The following is a 9,935-nucleotide window of genomic DNA, read 5'->3' on the forward strand; positions in this document are numbered from 1 at the left end:
ATTGAGACGTTCAGACAAATTCAGGGCCGTCACAATGTGCTGCACTGGAAAAGAAAAATAAGGTCACAGAACCCTAAAATGTCAGTATCATGTAGCATAGTCATGCGACATGTCAGTTAAATAACTTTATTAACAATGAGATAATATTGAGGAAACCACTTCTGTTCTCAGTAGAGCACCACACACTCCATGTGCAATGGGAGATAAGAGAGGAAGGAAATGGGGTGTGCTGGTCTGGGCCCTGTCTGTCTATCTAAGCAAGAAGAAAATCCTGACCCATTTGAAATACACTTTATTTTATCAGTATTCTCTGAAGGATCAAATGAGGTACTGTCAAATGTTGAAGATTTATTTGGACTGGATAAGTAACCTAAATAACAGTACTGTTATTACTACTAACAGCGATGTTTTGCTGACTCTTATTTTGAATCTGCATTGTGTATCTGACAGACCCCGCCCATTACTTTTTCTGCCCTGTGTACTGGTTATGTGTATGTGTGCGACAAGAAGCACCTTTTAGTTAATTTCTATCTTGGGATCTGTTGACAGAAAAGAGAGAAACAAACACAGTCAAGACTAGATTCTGGTGGTTGGCTGCACAAGGTGAGTGAGATTTGTTATGTTAACTAATTTGTTTTATTTTGACTTGAAGACTTATCACATTACAGTATTGATCATGTCTACAAGTTTCCAAATATTATTTTGGAAAACCTTAGAGTACATATTGGGACATATTGGTCCAGTAGAGTGACAGTTCACTCCAAAATTAAAGTTAGTCAGATATTTTCTATTCTTTTTAGAACTAACATATTTCAGATCAAGTGGATTAACAGTTTTTTTGGGAGTCTTAAAACGTTAAACGTATTGTTAACCACAAGAAATAAGCTACAGATATCAATCCAGATGTAATATTTTATTCGTTTTTTACTAAAGGTGCAAATGTTGAGACAATCTTTGTTTTGTCATAGGTTGGCCATGGTGGGAAGGGGTTTCGTGAGTTGTTTCATCATTTTTCTGTCCCTGACCTCAGTATGTGTTATCCCAAAATTGTTATTTTCAATAAGCGATCTCAGGAACATAGAATTTGGCCGCCCTCTACCTCGACACGGCCTGATGCTGTTTCACTGGCTAGCCAACAATATTCAAATTGACGACAACGACAACATGAGACTCAATTTCAACACAACCAGGGGAGACTATGGCTTTCATTTCAATGGAAACGCTGATAATCCCCCTCTGTTACCTATTCTGTCCCGTCAATGTGGAAGGTACTACTCACTAGGGAATCTTGTTCGCAATAACAACAATGGCGCTATGGCACTTCCTTATTATGTAACTCGAGGATTCAACAACTCAGAGCTACCTGAGAACAATAGGGACAGGGTCATACTCAGAGTTAGGAACGAAGGGTTCCTAACCAATCAGCACATTGTGGACAAGGTCTATGTCACACAGCACTATCCACCAAATGGAAATAGAGGAACTGGCTATGATCCAGCCAATACATAGCGTGTCAATGTCAGCCTCCTTAGACAAATCCAAAGACTATCAAACAATAACCTAAATGATATTCCACAAACATATCATGCAGAGATCAACCACAACATTCTGGAGAGACTGAAAAACACCTGGGGAGACACACCTGGTCTGGTACTTCTTCTGGCTCTTGTATTTCACTTTACACGTCCCAAAATCTTATTTAAGGAGCAAGATCTTTGTTCAACATCTCAACCCCAGAGTGGCATGGACAACCCCAGAGTGGATGACGATAAATCATTGATTAAGCTTGAGGTGAAAACCACAGATAGAGGAAAAGCCAGGATCATCTGGAGTGGTATCCCCAAGAGGCTATTGGACCAGGGTGTAATGGTGGTGCTTTATAAAAACAATGGAAGTGAAAGCAAACTAGACAGGGCCTCGGTCAGGGGCAAAGCCTCTGGGAGTTATAACACCTCAGTACCCCTCAACCCTGGTCTCCAGGTCAGGCTCCACAAGAAGGTAATGATCTTGTGTGTATTTGCCACTATTGGGGACGAAGATATGTAGGAGTTCTGAGTTTCATGATGCCAACAGAGATTCCTGCTTATATTAATGGCTATGACGCCAGTCTGCAGCTCTTCGTAAAGGATGGAAAGGCCTGCGCTCGTCTGTACGTAAAGAGGTCCTTCACTGACTGGAAGAAAACGTTTAATAACTCCTGGGTTGGGTTCTACTCTTCTGAATGCACCCTGGATCATAACACCTGGCAATGGGCTGTAAAGTTCTCTGAGGAAAGCCGCTCTGATTGGGCAGATATACCTGGGTATGATGTCTATGTGTATGAGTCTAGTATGACCATGTCTCCTGGGGTCCAGGCCAGATTCATACTGGAGAAATCTGGGGGTGAAAAGGCACTCACTCCACCCTGGGAGAGATTTGTCCAGGGGTGAGCTCACCTGATAACATGATATATGATGTTGATATTCTCATTTTTAATTGTTTGTGTAACTGCTTTTGTCAATGTTTAACATTTATGTACTCTGCTTTTCAATTACATTCATTTTAATTGTTCATCTGTGTGAAGTGTAAAAGAGAATCTGTTCCCAAAAATCCCTTCTGTTCCTCTTTCTTTGCTATTTTGAGGGGATGACTACAGGCTGTTGGTGTGGTTGGGTGGCTTGACCTGTCCTCATGACAAATCATTCAGTACATGATATTTTAAAATGTATTTTTTTTTAAATCTTGATTTGTCATGGGCTGGTGTCACGTCCTGACCAGTTAAGGGGTTATTTGTTATTGTAGTTTGGTCAGGATTGGCAGGGGTGTGTTTAATTAGAGTGTTTCGGGGTTGTTGGGCTATGTTCTGTTTTAAGAGGGGTGTTTGTTTAGAGTGTTTCGGGGTTTGTTGGGCTATGTTCTTGTTAGTTTATTTCTATGTTAGTTCTAGTCTTTCTATTTCTATGTTTAGTTAATGGGGTTGACCTTCAATTGGAAGCAGCTGCTCCTCGTTGCTTCTAATTGAAGGTCTTATTTAAGAGGGGTGTTTTTTCTATGGGATTTGTGGGGAGTTGTTCTTTGTATAGCCTAGTTGTCTTACAGGACTGTTTCGTCGTTGTTTTTGTATATGTGTGTTTTGTTTCGGTTTTCCTTCTTTCTGCCGAATAGAAAGATGATGAGTATACACATTCCCGCTGCGTTTTGGTCTAATCCTTACGACAACTGTGACAGAACTACCCACCACCAACAAAGGACCAAGCAGCGGGGTAAGGAGCATGATGAAGAAGGATGGACATGGGCGGAGATGAGGATGAGCATATCCAGGGCTATGGAGGAGTTAAGGGAGCCTGAGAGGAAGCCCCCAATTTTTTTAGGGGGGGCACACGGGTAGTTTGGCTGGGCCAGGGTTGAGCCCTAAGCCAACTCCCTGTGCTTACCGGAGGCAGCGTGGTACTGGTCAGGCCCCGTGCTATGGGGTGATGCACACGGCGTCGAGGCCGAGCATCCACAGGCCGGTGTGCTCGGTGCCAGCGTCCCGCATTTGCTGGGGGGAAGCGGGCACCCAGCCAGTACGGGTGGTGCCAGTCCTGCGCTCGAGACCGCCAGTGCGCCTCCACGGCCCAGTGTATCCTGTTCCCGCTCCCCGCACTAGCCCTGAGGTGCGTGTCTCCAGTCTGGTACCTCCAGTACCAGCCCCACGCACCAGGCCTCCAGTGCGTCAGCCCAGTCCAGCTCGTCCTGCTCCTGCTCCTCGCACTAGCCCTGTGGTGCGTGTCCCTAGTCTGGCGCCTCCTAAGCCAGCCCCACGCATCAGGCCTTTCGTAGTCCCCGTCCAGAGCGTCCGGCGACAGTTCCCCCGTCCAGAGCGTCCGGCGACAGTTCCCCGTCCAGAGTGTCCGGCGACAGTGCCCCATAGAGAGACGGCCCACAGTCCAGAGCCAGCAGAGACGGCCCACAGTCCGGAACCGAGAGAGTCGGCCCACAGTCCTGAACCGAGAGAGTCGGCCCACAGTCCGGAACCGAGAGAGTCGGCCCACAGTCCGGAACCGAGAGAGTCGGCCCACAGTCCGGAACCGAGAGAGTCGGCCCACAGTCCGGAACCGAGAGAGTCGGCCCACAGTCCGGAACCGAGAGAGTCGGCCCTACAGTCCGGAACCGAGAGAATCGCCCTACAGTCCGGAATCGGCGCAGCCAGAGTCGCCCTACAGTCCGGAATCGGCGCAGCCAGAGTCGCCCTACAGTCCGGAAACGGCGCAGCGCATCAGCCCGAGGTCTCCAGCAACGCACATCAGCCCGAGGTCTCCAGCAATGCACATCAGCCCGAGGGCTTCAGCGATGCGCCATAGCCCAGAGACTTCAGGAGGGGTAAAATGTAATAAGTATTTAGCGGGGGTGGACAGGTTAGGTTGGGGAGTAAGGCCGGAGCCTGAGCCACCTCCGTAGTAGGAGGTTGGGTAGAGGGGGGTGTAGCACAAGAACCGTCGGTGACGGTGGCCACCCTCCCTTCCCTCCCTTTAGTTAGGGGATTATTTTTGTGTTGGGGTTATTATTAGTATTCTTTTTTTTGTTTAAGGTGCATCCGGGGTCTGCACCTTTGGGGGGGGGTACTGTCATGTCCTGACCAGTAAAGGGGCTGTTTGTTATTGTAGTTTGGTCAGGGTGTGGCAGGGGGTGTTTGTTTAGAGTGTTTCGGGGTTTGTTGGGCAATGTTCTATGTTAGTCTATTTCTATGTTATTCTAGTTGGTCTATTTCTATGTTTAGTTAATTGGGTTGAGCTTCAATTGGAAGCAGCTGCTCCTCATTGCTTCTAATTGAAGGTCCTATTTAGTAGGGGTGTTTTGTCATGGGATTTGTGGGTAGTTGTTCTTTGTATAGCGTAGAGACTGTTTCGTCGTTGTTTTGTTATTGTGTTCACATTTTTTCCTAAATAAAAAAGGAAGATGAGCATACACATTCCCGCTGCATTTTGGTCCACTCCTTACGACAACCGTGACAGTGGGAAAATTTTGTCATCAAACTTGGTCATCAAAGTCTGGCATGCTCTGGATTTATGGTGCTTTCAAGACAACTGGGAATTCGGAAAAAAAACAAGGTTGTATCATGACGTCAGTGATCATCAGGTCGGAGCTCTAGAAAGAGGCCAGAGTTCCCAAGTTGGAATTCCGAGTTGGATGACCGTTCAAAACGTATTTTCTTAGTCGGTGCTTGTTTTTTTTTTTTTAATTCCTAGTTGTCTTAAACTCAGATTTCCCAGTTCCGTGTTTCCAGTTGTTTTGAACACGGCAAAAGTCATGCTGGATTGACAGCATGGCCAATTTTGAGGGTTCATCCTTTTAAGTTTGGAAAAGAGACCCTTGGACCACACACCCACTCCACTGAATAGCAGGCTAGGGATTGCTTTGCAATTCTTGCAGTTAGCCACTGATTTCTTCCAAACCACTCATTTGCAATTTCCAACTTGTTCTGTAATGTTAACAGCAGTATTTGCACGGCCGGATAAAAAACGTACCTGATTTAAACTGGTTACTACTCTTGCCCAGAAACGAGAATATGCATATAATTAGTAGATTTGGATAGAAAACACTCTAAAGTTTCTAAAACTGTTTGAATGGTGTCTGTGAGTATAACAGAACTCATATGGCAGGCCAAAACCTGAGAAGATTCCATACAGGAAGTGCCCTGTCTGACAATTTGTTGTCCTTCTGTTGCATCTCTATCGAAAATACAGCATCTGTGCTGTAACGTGACATTTTCTAAGGCTTCCATTAGCTCTCTAAAGCCGCCAAAGTGGAATGGGGTGTCTGCTGTCTCTGGGCAAAGAACAGCAACTCTGTTTGTGAGTGGTCAGCCTGGGGACAGTGACACTGAGATGCGCGTTCATGAGACTACTCCATTTTTTTTCTTTCAGCCTTTGAATGAATACAACGTTGCCCCATTGGAATATTATCGCTATTTCACGAGAAAAATATCATAAAACTTGATTTTAAACAGTACGGTACGGTAATGGAATATTTAGAAATATTTTGTCACGAAATGCGCTCGCGCGTCACCCTTCGGATAGTGACCTGAACGCACTAACAAAACGGAGCTATTTGAATATAACTATGGATTATTTGGAACCAAAACAACATTTGTTGTTGAAGTAGAAGTCCTGGGAGTGCATTCTGATGAAGAACAGCAAAGGTTATCCAATTTTTCTAATACTAATTCTGAGTTTAGTGAGTCCCAAACTTGGTGGGTGTCAAAATAGCTAGCCGTGATGGCCGAGCTAAGTACTCAGAATATTGCAAAATGTGCTTTCGCCGAAAAGCTATTTTAAATCTGACACCGCGATTGCATAAAGGAGTTCTGTATCTATAATTCTTAAAATAATTGTTATGTATTTTGTGAACGTTTATCATGAGTAATTTAGTAAATTCACCGGAAGTTTTCGGTGGCTATGCTGGTTCTGAACATCACATGCTAATGTAAAAAGCTGTTTTTTGATATAAATATGAACTTCATTGAACAAAACATGCATGTATTGTATAACATAATGTCCTAGGAGTGTCATCTGATGAAGATCAAAGGTTAGTGCTGCATTTAGCTGTGGTTTTGGTTTTTGTAACATATATGCTTGCTTTGAAAATGGCTGTGTGATTATTTTTGGCAGGGTACTCTCCTAACAATCTAATGTTTTGCTTTCGCTGTAAAGCCTTTTTGAAATCGGACAACGTGGTTAGATTAACGAGAGTCTTATCTTTAAAATGGTGTAAAATAGTCATATCTTTGAGAAATTGTAGTTATAGCATTTTTGAGGTATTTCGCGCCACGCGATTCCACTGGCTGTTGACTAGGGTGGGACGCAAACATCTCACCCAGCCCAGGGAGGTTAATGTCCAATGGCCGATGACCACCGATACCTTGTATCTATAATTTCTCTTCATAATATTCTCTTCAAATGACAAGGCTTGAAAAGGATTTGCCAGTTGATAGTTGACTTGATTCATGATGATGACTGCTAGATTGCTAGCTAAAATTTTGAAAGTATGATGTTGACATGATCAGTCCAATCAAAGCTACGGTAGATATAACGTGATTTGACGTCATTTTATCTGTGGCCAATGACCTTGAGCCTTCTTGGATGGGCACATCTAATGTAACTCTGGCAGCACCCAAGGGGTTAGAATTTTCGAGCTCTCCTTGTATCGTGCCCATAAGTGACAGAAAACTGAGCAATTCAAGGTATCGGTGCACATAATGACAAAAATAAAACAGTTGAGAATTTTTTTTTTACATAAGTATTCAGACCCTTTGCTATGAGACTCGAAATTGAGTTCAGGTGCATCCTGTTTCTATTGATAATCCTTGAGATTTTTCTAAAACTGGATTGGAGTCCACCTGTGGTAAATTCAATTGATTGGACATTATTTGGAAAGGTACACACCTTTCTAAATAAGGTCCCACAGTTGACAGTGCACGTCAGAGCAACATCCAAGCTCCAAGACAGGATTGTGTTGAGGCTCAGATCTGGAGAAGGGTACAAAAAAAATTATGCAGCATTGAAGGTCCCCAAGAACACAGTGGCCTACATCAGAACCACCAAGACTCTTCCTAGAGCTGGCAGCCTGGCAAAACTGAGCGATCGGGGGAGAAGGGCCTTGGTCAGGGAGGTGACCAAAAACCAGATTGTAACTCTGACAGAGCTCTAGAGTTCCTCTGTGGAGTTGGGAGAACCTTCCAGATGCGAAACCATCTCTGCAGCACTCTACCAATCAGTCCTTTATGGTAGAGTGGCCAGACGGAAGCCACTTCTCATGAATTGGCACATGACAGCCAGTTTGGAGTTAGCCAAAAGGCACCTAACGGACTCTCAGACCATGAAAGCAAGATTCTCTGGTCTGATGAAACCAAGATTAAACTATTTGGCCTGAATACCAAGCACCACGTATGGAGGAAACCTGGCACCATCCCTACGGTGAAGCATGGTGGTGGCAGCAGCAGCATTTTTTAGCGGCAGGGACTGGGACACTAGTCAGGATCGAGGGAAAGATGAACGGAGCAAAGTACAGAGACATGATGAAAACCTGCCCCAGAGCACTCAGGACCTCAGACTGGGGCGAACGTTCACCTTCCAACAGGACAACGCCCCTAAGCTCACAGCCAAGACAATGCAGGAATGGCTTCGGGATAGGTCTGAATGTCCTTGAGTGGCCCAGCCAGAGCCGGACTTGAACCCCATCGAACGTCTCTGGAGAGACCTGAAAATAGCTGTGCAGCAACGCTCCCCATCCAACCTGACAGAGCTTGAGAGGATCTACCGAGAAAAAAATGGGAGAAACTCCCCAAATACAGGTGTGACAAGCTTGTAGCGTCATACTCAAGAAGACCTAAGGCTATTTTTTACATTTTTTACATTTCTAAAACCTGTTTTTGCTTTGTCATTATGGGGTATTGTGTGCAGATTGATGAGAAGAAAAAAAAACAATTTAATACATTTTAGAATAAGGCTCTAACCTAATCAAATGTGGAAAAAGTCAAATTTCTGAATACTTTCCAAAGGCATTGTATATGCTTTATAATGCTTTTGAATGGCACGGTTTTGGAGGGAAATACCAGGTTATCCGGGAGAAATAGGATGGAACATTTGTAAAACACCACAATGGCAGTAGGGGTTGGAACCAGACCTTGTGTAAATAGTATATTTTAAATACTCTAACAAGCTGTACTTGATGATTGAGCTTGCCTGGCACAATGGAAACTATGGAATAGTCCCATAAGTGTAAAACCCATCAGTCTGGCATTCCGGTCAGGCTCAAACAAATGCTTGAAGTATGTTATTAATTTCAAATACAATTTGAACCCAATTGCAAATCCCCCTACCAAGGCAGTATGGGATGGCAACTGAAAAGTGATGTAGGTGTGGTTAAACTTGTTTGAGACCTGAAGTCTTATATGAGCTACCTAAGCTAATGCCTACGCTTAAGCTCAGCAGGGTAACACAGTCTTGTGGCCAGCAGGAGACCTAGGCTAGAAACCAGTCTGTCCAATTGGTGCAAGTGAACTGGATAGGTATCTGTGTGGTGAAATGGGTGGTGGAGCATAACGAAGGTGGTTCTGTGTGTTAAGTAATCTAAAGAGACAGGTCAGTAACTGGAAGGTTGTTAGTTCAACCCTTGGTCTCTTGTTACCTTGTTGAAGTATGGGGCTGTATGTACTGTAGCCTAGAGGTTGGAGGGGAGGCAAACATCTTGGGGTTGCTGGTTTGAATCCTGGCTCTCGTGGATGTGAACTGGCAACTGAAGTGTTGCTGGTATCCCCGTGACTTCCACCGAAGGTGGCTCCTCTCCCTGTTCGGGCGGCGCTCGGCGGCCAAACTTTTCTGAATAACTTCAACAGATCATGTAATATCATACCAAAATGTTACCTGTAATATTTTTACAGCCACACTTTTTATGCCAAGGTAAGCATCTACTTTACCGAAGAACTGCAGTGATACTTAACCAACCTAGAGCCTTCCTCATCTACTTTTCCCCTGGGATACCGAATGTGACATTCTTAATCTTACATTCTTCCTTTTCTTTTAGAAAATAAAATGTGCTTATATACAAACATTCTCTATGCATCCCACAAGAGTCTGAGGCTGCCTGGCAGGGTTGGTCCAACAAAGCCAAAGCTTCCTGATAGGCGAGCATAATATACAAGAAATCTCTCAAAGCTGTGAATGAGAACTTTGACGACCAGGTACCTAGCTGGTGGGAATTCCAGTGGAGTACCCCCACCCAGGTAGTGGCAGTGCTGGCAACACTAGCTGCAGTAACCCATGGGGAGGGGGTCACACTCAGACAATCAGAGAGAGGGCAAATTATTGTGGCCCAGGTGGCACAAAATAATCTAATATTCTGACTGCACTGAGGTGCTTGGGAAACTGGTCACAATAGGGGACCAGCGTGTGTGTGTTTCAGGGTAGGGGGGTGTA

At 44.5% G+C, this 9,935-nt stretch overlaps 1 pseudogene; it reads left to right on the forward strand.

Annotated features, from left to right (window-relative positions):
- Window positions 1–975: 975 nt before the first annotated feature.
- On the forward strand, window positions 976–2,046 carry LOC106569566 (uncharacterized; annotated as a pseudogene).
- The last annotated feature ends 7,889 nt before the right edge of the window (window positions 2,047–9,935 follow it).

This window comes from Salmo salar, chromosome 14 (genome assembly GCF_965601325.2).
Source record: "Salmo salar chromosome 14, fSalSal1, whole genome shotgun sequence".
Classification (NCBI taxonomy): Eukaryota; Metazoa; Chordata; class Actinopteri; order Salmoniformes; family Salmonidae; genus Salmo; species Salmo salar.